This window comes from Camelus ferus, chromosome 30 (genome assembly GCF_009834535.1).
Source record: "Camelus ferus isolate YT-003-E chromosome 30, BCGSAC_Cfer_1.0, whole genome shotgun sequence".
NCBI lineage: Eukaryota > Metazoa > Chordata > Mammalia > Artiodactyla > Camelidae > Camelus > Camelus ferus.
The window spans coordinates 16,422,487-16,435,298 of record NC_045725.1 but is presented as its reverse complement, the minus strand read 5'-3'; the positions used below and the strand labels follow the sequence as shown (position 1 = coordinate 16,435,298).

The 12,812-nt window shown below is 45.9% G+C and overlaps 1 protein-coding gene across 3 annotated transcripts in view; it reads right to left on the bottom strand.

Annotated features, from left to right (window-relative positions):
• The window catches only part of MAPK4 (mitogen-activated protein kinase 4), a 148,521-nt gene extending 136,005 nt beyond the window's left edge, over positions 1–12,516 (bottom strand). For 2 of the 3 annotated variants that reach the window (XM_032470752.1, XM_032470751.1), the window contains exon 1: positions 11,938–12,169. The gene's annotated coding sequence lies outside the window, so the exon portion shown is untranslated. Of the gene's footprint in view, positions 1–11,937; positions 12,170–12,401 lie in introns of those variants that run through there. The other variant, XM_032470753.1, reaches the window with a different exon arrangement.
• Positions 12,517–12,812: the final 296 nt, after the last annotated feature.

Here is a 12,812-nt window from a genome sequence, read left to right as displayed (position 1 = left end):
ACTGACTAGACTTCAATTAAAAAATAAGTAAAAACAAAATCATTTCAGATTTCTGAATTTCTCTGTCCCTTTATTTCTGTGGAAAGAGCTATCATACTTTAATGCTCTGAGTCTCCCAAAAGGTCCTGACTATTTGGTTAAAAGGACCACTGCCACCACGTCCTGAAGGCAAAGTCCTGGTCTCTACGACAAATACAAAAATTACTCAGCTAACTTCAAACTCCCTGTGGTTCTCACACACGTTACTGAAATCACAGCACAGTATCTCTTATTAGCAGACAAAATGGTCTCAGGATGGCTGGGGGAAAAAACTCTCAAATTCAAATAAATGGAAAATTTGACAACAGAAATATAGAAAATGGCCTAGATGTCAAAATAATTTTATCTCTTCAGAAAAAAATCAGCTTAAGCGCCTTAGTTACTGATAAATAAAGAAACCTGGCTTGTACCTAAAGTGAACCATGCTGCTGGAATTAATTTACTTCCTTTCAGGCTGAAGAGTTTTCAGATGTCACGGTTCATAAATTCTTTTGGCTGGTGGGGCTTTCTAGTAATTTGCCTCCAAAAGTAATCAAGGAAGGGAACACTTTCTGGGAGAATAGGAAATTTGTGTCTTCAAAATTAATTAAGTCATTTATCATTTCTTCCAAAGGGATCAGTCACAACCTAGAACTACCTGGGAGTGGACTGACAGATTTGTTCCTTTAGAAATAGTTATTAAAACCTAATTGGAGGATTTCTATTTCTAGTAATAGGTGGGCTCAGTTATATGTAGTCTTTCCTATGTGTGAAACATTGTAAAACTAAATAAAAATAAAAATAAGCTGAATAAAGCATCATGGGATACACAGAAGGTATGAAGTGGTCTCCAAAAAGTTGGCGGGGGTACTCCCCTAAACAAGCCCTTTCTTGAGAGACAGATCCCTGCCACCAAACCTGCCTTCACTTTACCCGATGGCTACCCTCCCCAAGGGCGGGAGTGGACCCACAGTTCCCTGGGCAGATTGCAATTTTCTGAGGACAGCTCTGGGGTTTCCAGGGAGAAAATTAAAATAAAATAAGAGCCCTTCTCAAAAAAGCCAATGGAGGCTCTGATAAGGTGGTAGAGGAGGGCTTCCCACCATTCTGGGCTCCTTTGCCCAACCTTTTCAAACTCAACACATATATTTTTCTCGTTGTAAACTTCTGGCTTCATGAAAGCTGGCGGGGGTGGGCAGGCGGGGGGAGGCGGGACAAGGCATCCATGAGAGTTGGAATAAGGTAGGAAGAAAATACATCTGGCTGCTGATTTTGAGAACACACAGGTAAGCACGTGCCTTCTAAAACCCAGAAAGGAACACAGAGCTTCTTTAGAAAAACAGGATTCAACAAGAGTCACCTGGAAAGGCCACCCTGACCCCTGAACCTGGACACAATAGTTCAGTCTCCACAAGGTTATAACCTTGGCCATGGGTGAGAAATTCTGCTTTCCAAATGGAAATGTTGGGGACCCACAATGAATGGAAGAAATCTTACCTAGCTAAAACACAGTTGCTGGAATAGAATAGAATAGACCATTCCTTGGTCCTAAATCCCCATCTTTCTGCAGGATGGTACGGATGAGAAGTAAGAGACCGCATGGAGATGGATGATTGACGGGGGTCCAGACACCACTCCTGCAACTGCTTTCTCTGCCAGGTCACCCTCCTTACTAGGAAAAACCTGACGAATTAGTCTTTTTCAGTAGGGAAATATATCTACATTTAGCTGTGCCCAGTTTGTGGAAATTTGTTCATCCCAACCTCCACTTTCCAGCTGCGACCTGGATGACACATCAGGAGTGGACGGGGAAAATTCTCTAGTCATGAGCTGGCAAAGAGCAGCTAAGCAGCTCATGCCTGTGTCAGTCTCTTAAGATGGATCAGATTCACTACTGCCTCCTTCCGGCAGTGACACACTGCCCAATTAGAGCCAACCTTCCTAGAGAACACAACAAAGAAACCCAGATGAAGTATTTTTTAAAATTCTCCCTATAAGCACCAAAGAGCTTACAAGAGAGTGGGGATTTAGGCTTAAGACCTAAGAGATACCAAGGGGATACCAAGATGTGGCCCTGAGTCTTAGGGGCCACCATTATCCATTTGGGGGGATCTGTCAATCCAGAAGAGAAGGCTGGGGAGGTGAGCAGCACTTCTGGCAGCCTCACAGGGGGGCCAGGGCATCCCTAAGATTAAGGCTCGTAAGTCACGTCACACTTTTGGTAGAGACCTCAAAGAGCGAGGCCCTACAAGTAAGAGAAAACAAAAAATGAACTAGTCCTGGCTTCCTGACATGTGGATGGCCTAGAAAAATCTCAGGTCCCCAAATTGATCTGGGATTGCTGGTACCCCCAAAAGTTTGCAGAGGCCATTTAAAGACCTCTCTAGAATTCTTGTCATGTTTATCACCAGCATTCAAAGCCTCCAATTATTTCATTTCATCAATCTTCAGTATCACTAATTATATAACGCACTGTTATTTTAGGTACGTACAAATGAAAAGGGAAAAATGCTACCAACTATAAATGTACATCTCCATGAATTGTAAACCACATCAGAATTTCAGAGATCAAAATGTGAAAAACATTTACTTCTTAAATTGATAAGACATGGTATTTATACAAATTTTTTTTTCAAAACACAAACATACATTCAAAGATAACAAGGCACATGAGGAGGTATAATGACATGAATATGAGCCAAGATGAGAATCAGAACAAAACACAAACGGAAGAAACAGACACATCCCACATGGAAAAATTACCCGACACAGAATGTAAGACAACCATACTTACTATGCTCAAGGAGATAGAAGTTGGGCTTAAAATTTTCAAAACAAGGAACCAGGACTATATAAAGTAACATTAAAGATTTGAAAAAGAGCTAAAAATTCTAGAACTGAAATTCAGTAACTGAAATTAAGAATGCAACAGATGGATTTAGCTGCAGATTAGATATAGCTGAAGAGACATGGTGTGACTTAGAAGACAGGTCAGAAAAGCTACCAGATGTAGCTAGGAGATATAAAAAAGATGGAAAAACGGAAGAGAGGGTAAGAGATATAAAAGTTATAGTGAGGAAGTTTAAGATAATAAAATTCCCTTGCACCACAGAGTTCTCCCAATAAAAGGCAATAAAGTTCAGGGGAAATTGCTAATTTTCCTAAGCCCAGCTCCCTCAAAGGCCAACTATACAACCGAGGCAGGTCACTTTAGCAAAGATCCAGAGGTAGTGTAACAGGGGTTAAAAATTGCAATATTGTGATTTATAAGAAATATGTATTTGGCCATTCAGATGAACAAAATATATTTCTCATATATACGGTCTTCATCCACAAACATGGTTCCTGGCTCACAGCTCCCCAAACCCTTGGAATTTCCTGAGCGATAAGTGCAATGAGAATCTCTCTTGTTATAATACTTGGTCTTTTGTCCTCAGTTCCTGAAACTGCTTCAGAGCCAAAAAGGTGAAATAGATGTCTTGTTATTCATAACAAGCCTCACTCTACCACACCTGGGTTTATATTAACGAAGTAACCTTTGGAAAGTACCTAGGGATGGGGGCGGGTTGCCAGGGGAACCAACCATGGAAAGACGGATGGAACTTTTCAATTCCACCACCTGATTTCCAGGCTGGGGCAAGGGGCTGGAGGTTGAATCAATCGCCAATGGCCAATGACTTGATCAATCATGCCTTTGTAATGAAGCCTCCACAAAAAACCAAAAGGAGGAGTTTTTGGAGAGCTTCCAGTTTGGGGAACAAGAACATTTCCACGTACCACTGTGCTGAGCCCCAAACCCCATGAGGACAGAATCTCCTTTGTTTGGGATCTCACCCTGGGTATCTCTTCATCTGGCCATTGATTTGTATCTTTAATATCCTTTGCAATAGACCAGTAATCTAAGTGGGTTTTCCTGAGTCTGTGACCACTCTACCAAATTAACTGAAATCAAGGAGGGAGTCGTGGGAGCCTCTGATTTATAGCCAGTTGGTCAGAAGCACAGGTGACAACCCAGCCTTGCCACTGGCATCTGAACTAGAGGGCAGTCTTGTGGGTGAACCTGATGTTACTACAGGTAGATAGTGTCAGAACTGAGTTGAATTGCAGGACACCCAGCTGGTGTTGCAGAGAATCGCTTGGATGTGTGTGGGGGGGAACCCCACGTACTCTGGAATTGGTAACCAGAACTCTTTTTAAGTACACATGACTGGTTATTTTATTTTTCTGTGCATCAATTTTATATGTAAATGGATGTAGTAAAAGCATACCCACTTTATAAACCAGAAAGAAAAATAGCATATGATATCACTTATATGTGGAATCTTAAAAAAATGACACAGATGAACTTATTTACAAAACAGAAACAGACTCACAGTCATAGAAAACAAATTTATGGTTACTGGAGGAGAAGGAGGGTAGGGATAAACTGGGAGTTCGGGATTTGCAGATACTACCTACTATATATAAAATAGATAAACAACAAGGTCCTACTGTATAGCACAGGGAACCATATTAAATATCTTGTAATAGACTATAATGAAAAAGAATATGAAAAGGAATATATGTATATATGTATATGTATAACTGAATCACTATGCTGTACACCAGAAATTAACACAACGTTGTAAACTGACTATACTTCAATAAAAAAGAGTTTTGGGGGAGTGATGGAAATGCTATCTTGACTGTGGTTTGATTTCACAAGTAAACCCAAATGTAAAACCACTGAATTATACATTTTAAATGGATATAGTTTATTATGCATAAGTTATGCACCAATAAAGCTGATTATACTTAAAAAAAAAGAGTACCCACTTCACAAGCTGTTATAAAGACTGAGAATCAACGCTTGTGAAGCACTGAATAAGGGCTCACTATACGCTGGCTGAAACCAAGGAGACAGAACTCCCTATCCACTCAAGGTTGCTTCAGGAATTGAACAGGCACCCCACCGCTGTGACAAAAGTTCAGCCTAAAACACAGCCCTTGAAGTGTTGGAATTGTGGAACATTAGGGTTGGATGGAACTTCATAAAATAGCCATCCAATCAGAGGTTTATTGTTTTTCCTCTTAAAAAAACGGGTTTTCTACATGTAGATCAATTTTTTTTAACCCAAATACAAATATAGATAATTAACAAAAGATATAAACAGGTGACAATTCTACAGAGAAATGCTCAGCCTAGTTGGTAACCAAAATGCAAATGGAAGCAACAATGTGATATTTTTCACCTTATCAATTAAATAATTTTTTAAAAAAGACCCTGTCATCAATGATGTGGTGAAATCATTTCCAGTTCTGGAAAGCAATTTGCTCCCAGGGTGCTTCCATTCTTGGATAAGTAATTTCACTACCTGAGAATGTATACAAAGAAAACAATCCAAATTGTAGAAAAGTATGGACACAAAGTCACTCACTGAAATGACACAGTGGTGGGAAATTGGGAGCAAATAAGGTCCACTAACAACGAAATATTGTGATCAGTCAACAGGCGTCCAAAGTACTGAATCATGTAGTCATTAAAAATTATATTTAAAAAGAGTTTGTAATAACATGGAAATTGCTATCATATTAACTGGAAAAAAAGGCAAGATGAAAATTAAAATTATACGTACAGTATGATCTCAATTGTGTTTAATAATGAGCTGAGGAAAAAAACACTAAAAATAAACATAGTGCAATATGATCAGATCAATCACAGGTAAGATGATTTTTTTTCATTCTTCTTGCTACTTTCCATAACAAATATGTATTACTTTCCCAAACAGGGAAGTAAACATTTCATTCCAATTATTTACTGTACATATAATATAAAAGATCATTAGAGGAAGCATTAAAACATTGTTTTCAAAATTTCTGAGATATAACTGACACATAACATTATATTAGTTTCAGGTGGACAACATGATTCGCTATTTGTATATAACATGAAATGATCACCACAACAAGTGTCGTCATCACCACAGGGTCACAATTTTTTTTCTTTTCTTTTTTTTTTAATTGAAGTATAGTCAGTTTACAGTGCAAATTTTTTTCCTATGTTGGGAACTTTTAAGGTCTACTCTCTTCACAACTCTCTAAAATATAATACAGTATGGTTAACTACAGTCATCATGCTCTACAGAGGAAGCTTTATAAAATAATCTCATTCCACTAATCTGTATCCTCAGTGCTACCTGTACACACACACACACCCCTTGGGCACAGATGTAATCCGTCTGAATTAATGGTTAGTTCTTTCAGGACAAGATGACCTGGAAATGAGACAGCTATCAAACTCTTTTCCTTCCTGGCCTTCCTCCACCAAACTGCTGTGGCATTGGGGAAGAAGGAAAGGTACCCCAGTGGCACCTGAGTGTCAAAGGAGATGGGACACACTCCTGACTCCTAGCCCCAGCCTCAGCCCTGACCTCTGCAAACCACCAAACTTCTCTCAGCTTCAGTTTCCCCATTTACACAATGGAGCAAGGAGAGCTGGTCACGGATTCCCAGGTCTCCTTGCAGGTCTAACCTCTGTGAGTACGTGTAGATTTCACCCAAAATCTCCAAATCGATCTTGCATCTTGAAAAGTTTTATAAAAATCAAATCACTTTCAACACAAATGGAAAACTACATTTTTTAAAAATCCCTCCTACAGCAAATCTTCTAATAGAGAGTCTTTATTTTTGTTAAATCTAGACAATGACATATTGGCAGATCAGTTTCATGCACAGCCAGGTACACTTAGATACTAATCATAGCCCTTTCTTTTCCTCATTAAAAATAGGTCAATTTAGATTAAGGGAAAAGATTATGAAGGACTGAAAAGTCTGAAATATAGAGGGTTTTTACTTGCTTGTTTTATTATTTTAAGTTTTCAAGAACTTGAATTACATGCCTACCTGACCCCAAAGATATTTTCTATCTATGGCCTGTTACAGTGCAAGGCTTGGGAATTCCAAAACAGAAGTCTGAATCAATGAAATCGTACTGTAAACTTTTCAAACACCATTACAGTGACCTGAAAAAGAGTCTCATTCACTTTCTGAAGCAATAACTTGGGCACTAGGCCAACCTCACTTACAAGATCCATTAAGTTACTTCTATCAACTAGCAGAATTCACGGATCCTGCTGCTAAACTTGTACTAACCTTGCCCCTTGTTCCATCCTACAAAGATGCTGCTGATGCTGACGCCATGAAAGTTCTGCTTTTGAGGGCAGACATTAACAGAAGCACAGGCTGCGCTGTATTTAACAATTCTGTTTTGATCCCTGCTCTCTGCTGAATTCAAGTCTTTGAGACACTTCTAGCGCTCACCAGTCACGGAGAGAAGAAAGCCTCTGCTTTCCTGTTCCTGCAGCCACGGCTGTCCTCCCACTTCTCAAAACGTTTTCCAGAGGCAGCTTCACCTGAAGCTAAGGAAACTGAAACCTTAGCGCCCCTTCCAAGGCCCTAGCAAGATGTTCACCTGGTTCTTTTGTCTTTTTCTTAAAGAGGACTCCTCACATTACAGAAGCATCCGGTCCCACCAGAACCAGATCCTCCCCTGCTGCTTCCCTCCCCGACTGCTGCCCACCAGCCACTGTCCAGGCAAGGGCTGGGATGGCCCTGCGGGCAACGGTGGCTGCCAATGGCAGTGCCACTACCTGCATTTCTGGTACATAAATCAGCCACACGCTAGGGGAAGAATATGGCAGGGTTGGTTTGTTTGCTTGTTGCTGCTTTTTCACCTTAAAAGACTGACTTAATGTGATGACCAGATTAGTATACGTGACCTGACAAGGGATGTTTATTCTGATCTATTTATTTTTTTTTAACAACTTGTATTTTTCTTGCTTTTTATTTTTTAAGAAATCTAACTTTTTGGGGGGGGAGTAATTAGTATTTTTTTTTAAATGAAGGTACTGGGGATTGAACCTCAGACCTCAGGCATGCTAGGTATACACTCTACCCCTGAGCTACACCCTCCCTCCTGCTTTATGAAGTTATTCATAGAGAAAGTTCCACAGTGTACATCACACACTTACCAAGTCACCTGTCTTGAAAAGAACCAAGTTACATTAAATAAAGCCTCTCCCAGAAAAGTGGGAATGGTTGTGTAGCACGTTACAGAGTAACTAATACCCCTTAGAACAGTGATTCACAATCAGGAGTGATTCTGCTCCCGAGGGGACTTCTGGCAATAACTGGGAACACTTTCGGTTGTCAGAATGGGGGAGGGAGTGCGGGGTGCTACTGGCATCCTGTGGGCAGAAGCCAGGGCTGCTGCTAAACATTCTACAATGCACAGGGCAGCCCCCACGACGATGAATTATCCCAGCCACAGCACTGAGAGAGCCCAGGATGAGAAACTCGGCCTTAAAATAATGGCACATGTAGGCAGGGAAGCAAGGATTTTATCTGGAAAATGATTAACCTTTAAAGAATAGAGTGAGTGAAGGCCAGAGCTGCTGTCTGACTTCAACCACCATGCCATGGTCAAAGCAGCAAAGGCTCCAGACTTTTAAGGATCACGGGGCTCCAGGGACCCTCGCCAAGAGTGGCTACATGAGGAGGTGGTGGCATAATTTCAGGAGCACTAGAAAAGGCACTTCGAGTCCCCAGGTACCTCCTACACCCGCTGCTCTATGCTTGAAACCTTCTCGTGATGGACAGAGCCTTTCATTCCATAATGACGTTTAAAGTGCAAAGACCCCTGGAAGAAAGAACAGTGACCTACATTCATATTCAAGAGAAAGTGACTGACGACAGATTGTTTTTCCCCCCCAAGTTTTCATACAATGAAAGGCTCTGAGCAGCTGAAAGCAGTGGAGAGGGAGAGAGGCCAGGTCCCCAGGAGGTAGGGGAAGGGTGAAGGAGTGGGCAGCATGGGGTTCTGAAATAAATGTCACCTACTCTATAGACTTATGCCTGAGCCTGCAGGGAGAAAAGGATGCAGAGAAAAAAAGAAGTCACATTCCTGGCCTTGAAGAAGATTACAATCAAGTTCAGCTCAGGTGAAAAAAACTCCAGGAATGTTTGAAAGAATGGTCGGGATGCTATCCCTGCAGCTGGAACAGGGGACAAGGGTCCCCACCAGCTGTGGGATCACGGTGGACCCCAAACCCTGCTGGGCGGAAACCCCCACCTAACACCTAGCAAAGCCATGGACACAGTAAAAGGCTCGGCAGCCCTTCTTTGCTGAATGAACGGAAAGTTTTCCCCAGGAAGAGTTATTGAATTCCTAAAGCGCTGTAAAGATGGTTTGTTTTCCTTCACACTGTCTCCTGCAAACTTTCCCTCAATTAGGGAGGGAGGTCGTTGTTCATTTTCTTTACCTATCTGAAATCCTATTCCATTTTGCAGGGCCAGTTTATGTTTTCTCTGCATGTTCCTGATTTTGGCCTTTTTCCCCTCCCTCTTCTAAGTACAGGCCCTCCTAGAGAGTCACTCATCTAGTGCTTACTACATGTCCTATGTACCTTTCATAATGATCTTCTGCCAGACAACATCGGGGGGGGGCTTTCAAGTTCATAACAAAAAAATAATAGATTGTAATTTTAAAAAATTTTTTAAGGGAGATCAGAAATAATCTGGGAAGAAAAAGATCACTGTACTGAGAAGCTGGGATAAAGCAGTTACCAGGAATTGCTGGAGGCCAAGTTAAAAAGATAAACATACTAGACACAGAGCAAATTCTTGCCATCTGATAAAAGGAAAGCCACAATTCCATGAGGACAGAATTCTGTTTTTGACATTAAATTCTAGGAGGAATTTGCTCCTGGCTTTTCACATATGCTGCCCAGTCATTTTATGTGTTTAGCTCAACAACTCTGGTAGGTCCTTTAGGACACAGCCTACCTACAAGACTACATTTCTCTGATAACAGCCTATGTATAACAACTCCGCCAATAGCCTGAAGACCCACGATTTTCTTGCCAATCTGGATATTCCAGTGTGTCTCAGGATCCCAAGAGTATCAGAGTAATAGAGTCATCTAATCTCTTAGCAGGAAGGACCCTCGGACCATTTGATCCTGCCTCTAGGTCCCCAGCCATCACAATGATGGGATTTTAAAGACATCCTCACCCCAGCCGCTGTCACCAGTTTGGAGCTAGGGGCTGGCAGGTCCACGCTGACCCTACCTTCATACCTCCCCGGCCCAACAGTGGTTTAGTTGATTGTCTTTTGTCTGTCTTTCTGTCCCCACCACAACCTCTCCACCTTTGAGTTTCAAGGCTTTGCTCATTCACCTTTGATTCCCTGCAATAACCAGCACCATGCTTTGCACAGAGGAACTGACTTTCTTTTTAGTTTTATTTCCAGTGAGAGGAAACTGAATTGGAAAGAGGTCCCAGAGCAGGCCTTTTCATTATTCTGCCCTGCTCCCCTCTGACAAACCCTCAAGCTGTAGTAGAAGACCGGCTCTTCCTACACCCCACAGCAAGCAGTCCAGAAAGGTTAAAGTGCAGGTTACGAAAGGAACTGAAGAGTCCAAAGACAAATTTTCTCTTCCTTGTCTCCATATGCACCCCAAAGGTACACTGGGCAACCCTTCAGAAAAAGAAAAACAACAATCTTGTATTCGGTAGGTGCTCAGTAAATGTCTATTAAAACAAAGAGCACAGGAACCTTGAACAGAGTAAGTACTCAATAAAAATCTGTTCAATTGAAAAGTTTGTAACACATCTGTTTTGCACACAGTAGGTGCTCCATAAATATCTTTTAAATTAAGACAATCCTAAGACTGCTGCCTTGCACACAGTAGGCCTCCTATAAATGGGCATCAAATCAAATAGAAGCAGATAACTCGCTCCTTAGAGAACCGGGCAGAGGTGACATGAATCAAATCCTAGGCACAGATCCATGAATGGAAACGCGCGTCTGGAGGTAGCGCTTTCCAGAGTGAGTGTGGGAGAGGCGCGTGAGAACGCGCGGCCGAGGAGGACACCGCTCTTTCTCCAGCCGCGGGCCCACTGCCTGCTCCCGAGGACTGATCAGCGATGGGGATCCATTCCGCACCCAGGGGCGGGAAACCGCCGCCGCCTCCAATTGTTACTTCAGGGCTGCACCTGGAGCTCCTGCCTCGGCCCCCTACCGGGGCATCCGCCCACCCTGGCTTCTCCCCGGATTCCGGAGATTTATGGGCAGAACAAAAGCAAAAGGGCCAGCCGGGCTTCTGATTGCTTTTCTGAGGGAGAGCAGGGGGAAGAGGCTTGGGGAGCCCGCCCGGGACCGCGCAGTGATGTCAAACCCGACTCGCCGCCCGCAGCGGCCCGCCCTCCCCAGCAGATACGAGCTCGGGAGTGCTGAGCCGGGAAAGCGGCGGAGCTCCCTCCCTCCCCGCTCTCCCGGGCGCCCGGAGCCCCCGCCCTGGGGCCGCGAAGGGGCAGAGTGGGCGCCTCGGCGGGGTGGAGCGTAGGGAGCGCTGTATTAACCCTTAAACTAGCCAGGAAGGAGCCCGTCTGGAGGGGATGATGCTAGGCGACTGGGGCAGACCCCACAACCAAGATCCGAATCTGAACTGGCAGTGCGAACTGCCCCTCGGTGCCCCCAGATCCGACGAACTGTCCCTGGCGATGGGGTCCCCTCGCGGTGTCCGGCCCCTATAGCCTGCGCCCCTACACCTCCACCTCCGCGACCCGGGGGAGCCCAGCGGCAACCTTCCCGTCCAAATCGCGGGTCCAGGGTCTACACCGGTGCGCGCGGTCCGCCGACTCTGGGGTCACAGTGGGCGGCCGCGTCGACCCCCAGGAGACCGCTCGGAAACTCGCTAGTGTGGAATTTGCTGGGGGATTTGTTTTGGATTTTTTTTTTTCCTCAAAGGTGAGGTGGGGGCTCCAGAGAGAGCGGGGAAGTATCATTTCTTCCTTTCTCCTTGGCTTCTCCGGAGCCCACAGAACTCCGAGAGGAGCAGGCAGACCGGAGAAGAAAGAAAGCGAAGAGGGAGCCACTTACCCAAGGCAGAGCCGGAGAGCGCGGCGGCCCGGGAGCGAGCGGCGCCTTTGTCTGCGGTCGCGGCGCCGGCGCGCTCGGCCCGGCGGGTCCCAGCCCCTGCGCGCGGCGAGCTCCCGCGGGCGCCGGGACAGCCCGGCTCACGGCTCCCCCTCCGGCTTCAGCTGCGGCTCGGGCACTAGCCCCCGCCCGCGCCGCCCCGCGCTCGCCGCCGCCGCCGCCGCGGCTCCGCCCCGAGCCGAGCCCCGCCTCCGGCACTCCGCGCCCCCACCTGCTGCGGCGACGGGCGTGGGGGATCCCGGGCGTGGGGGAGCCCGGCCCTGCGCCTCCGGGGGCCGCTGCCTGCCCTGCGCACCCCGTGCCCCACCTCCCGCAGCCCCCGGGCCGCTCTGCCGCGCTGTTCCGGGGCGGAGCGCGCGCAGTGTAGACGGGCCTTCTCCGACCCAGCCCCTCGGAGGCAACCTCACCTGCGGGGGCGGGCGCCCGCGTTTTCTGAGTCGAGCGCCAGTCCCGGGGTCTCCTGGCCTCCTTGCCTGGACGCACGACCCCCAGACTCCTCCATCACCTTTGAAGCTCGTCTTCACTCCAGCCCTGTGGGAGGAGACCCCTCGGGCTCTGACCGGGAGGGATGGGCGGCGGGAAGCCGAGCGCTCCTGAGCCCCGGCCGAAATCCGGCCTCTCCGCGGGGTCTGCCACGCGACGCTGCAGCAGCCGGGGGTGGGGGCGCGGGGGAGGAGAAGGAACTGGCGGGGACCGGGTGGCCGGCGGCACCTGCCAGGGGGAGAGCTGAGTGGGCGGGAGAGGGACCCCGCCCAGGGTCGAGGGGGCGCAGAGCGCGCGTGCACCAGTCCAGAGCCGGCCGCTCGGGCTGTGAATCT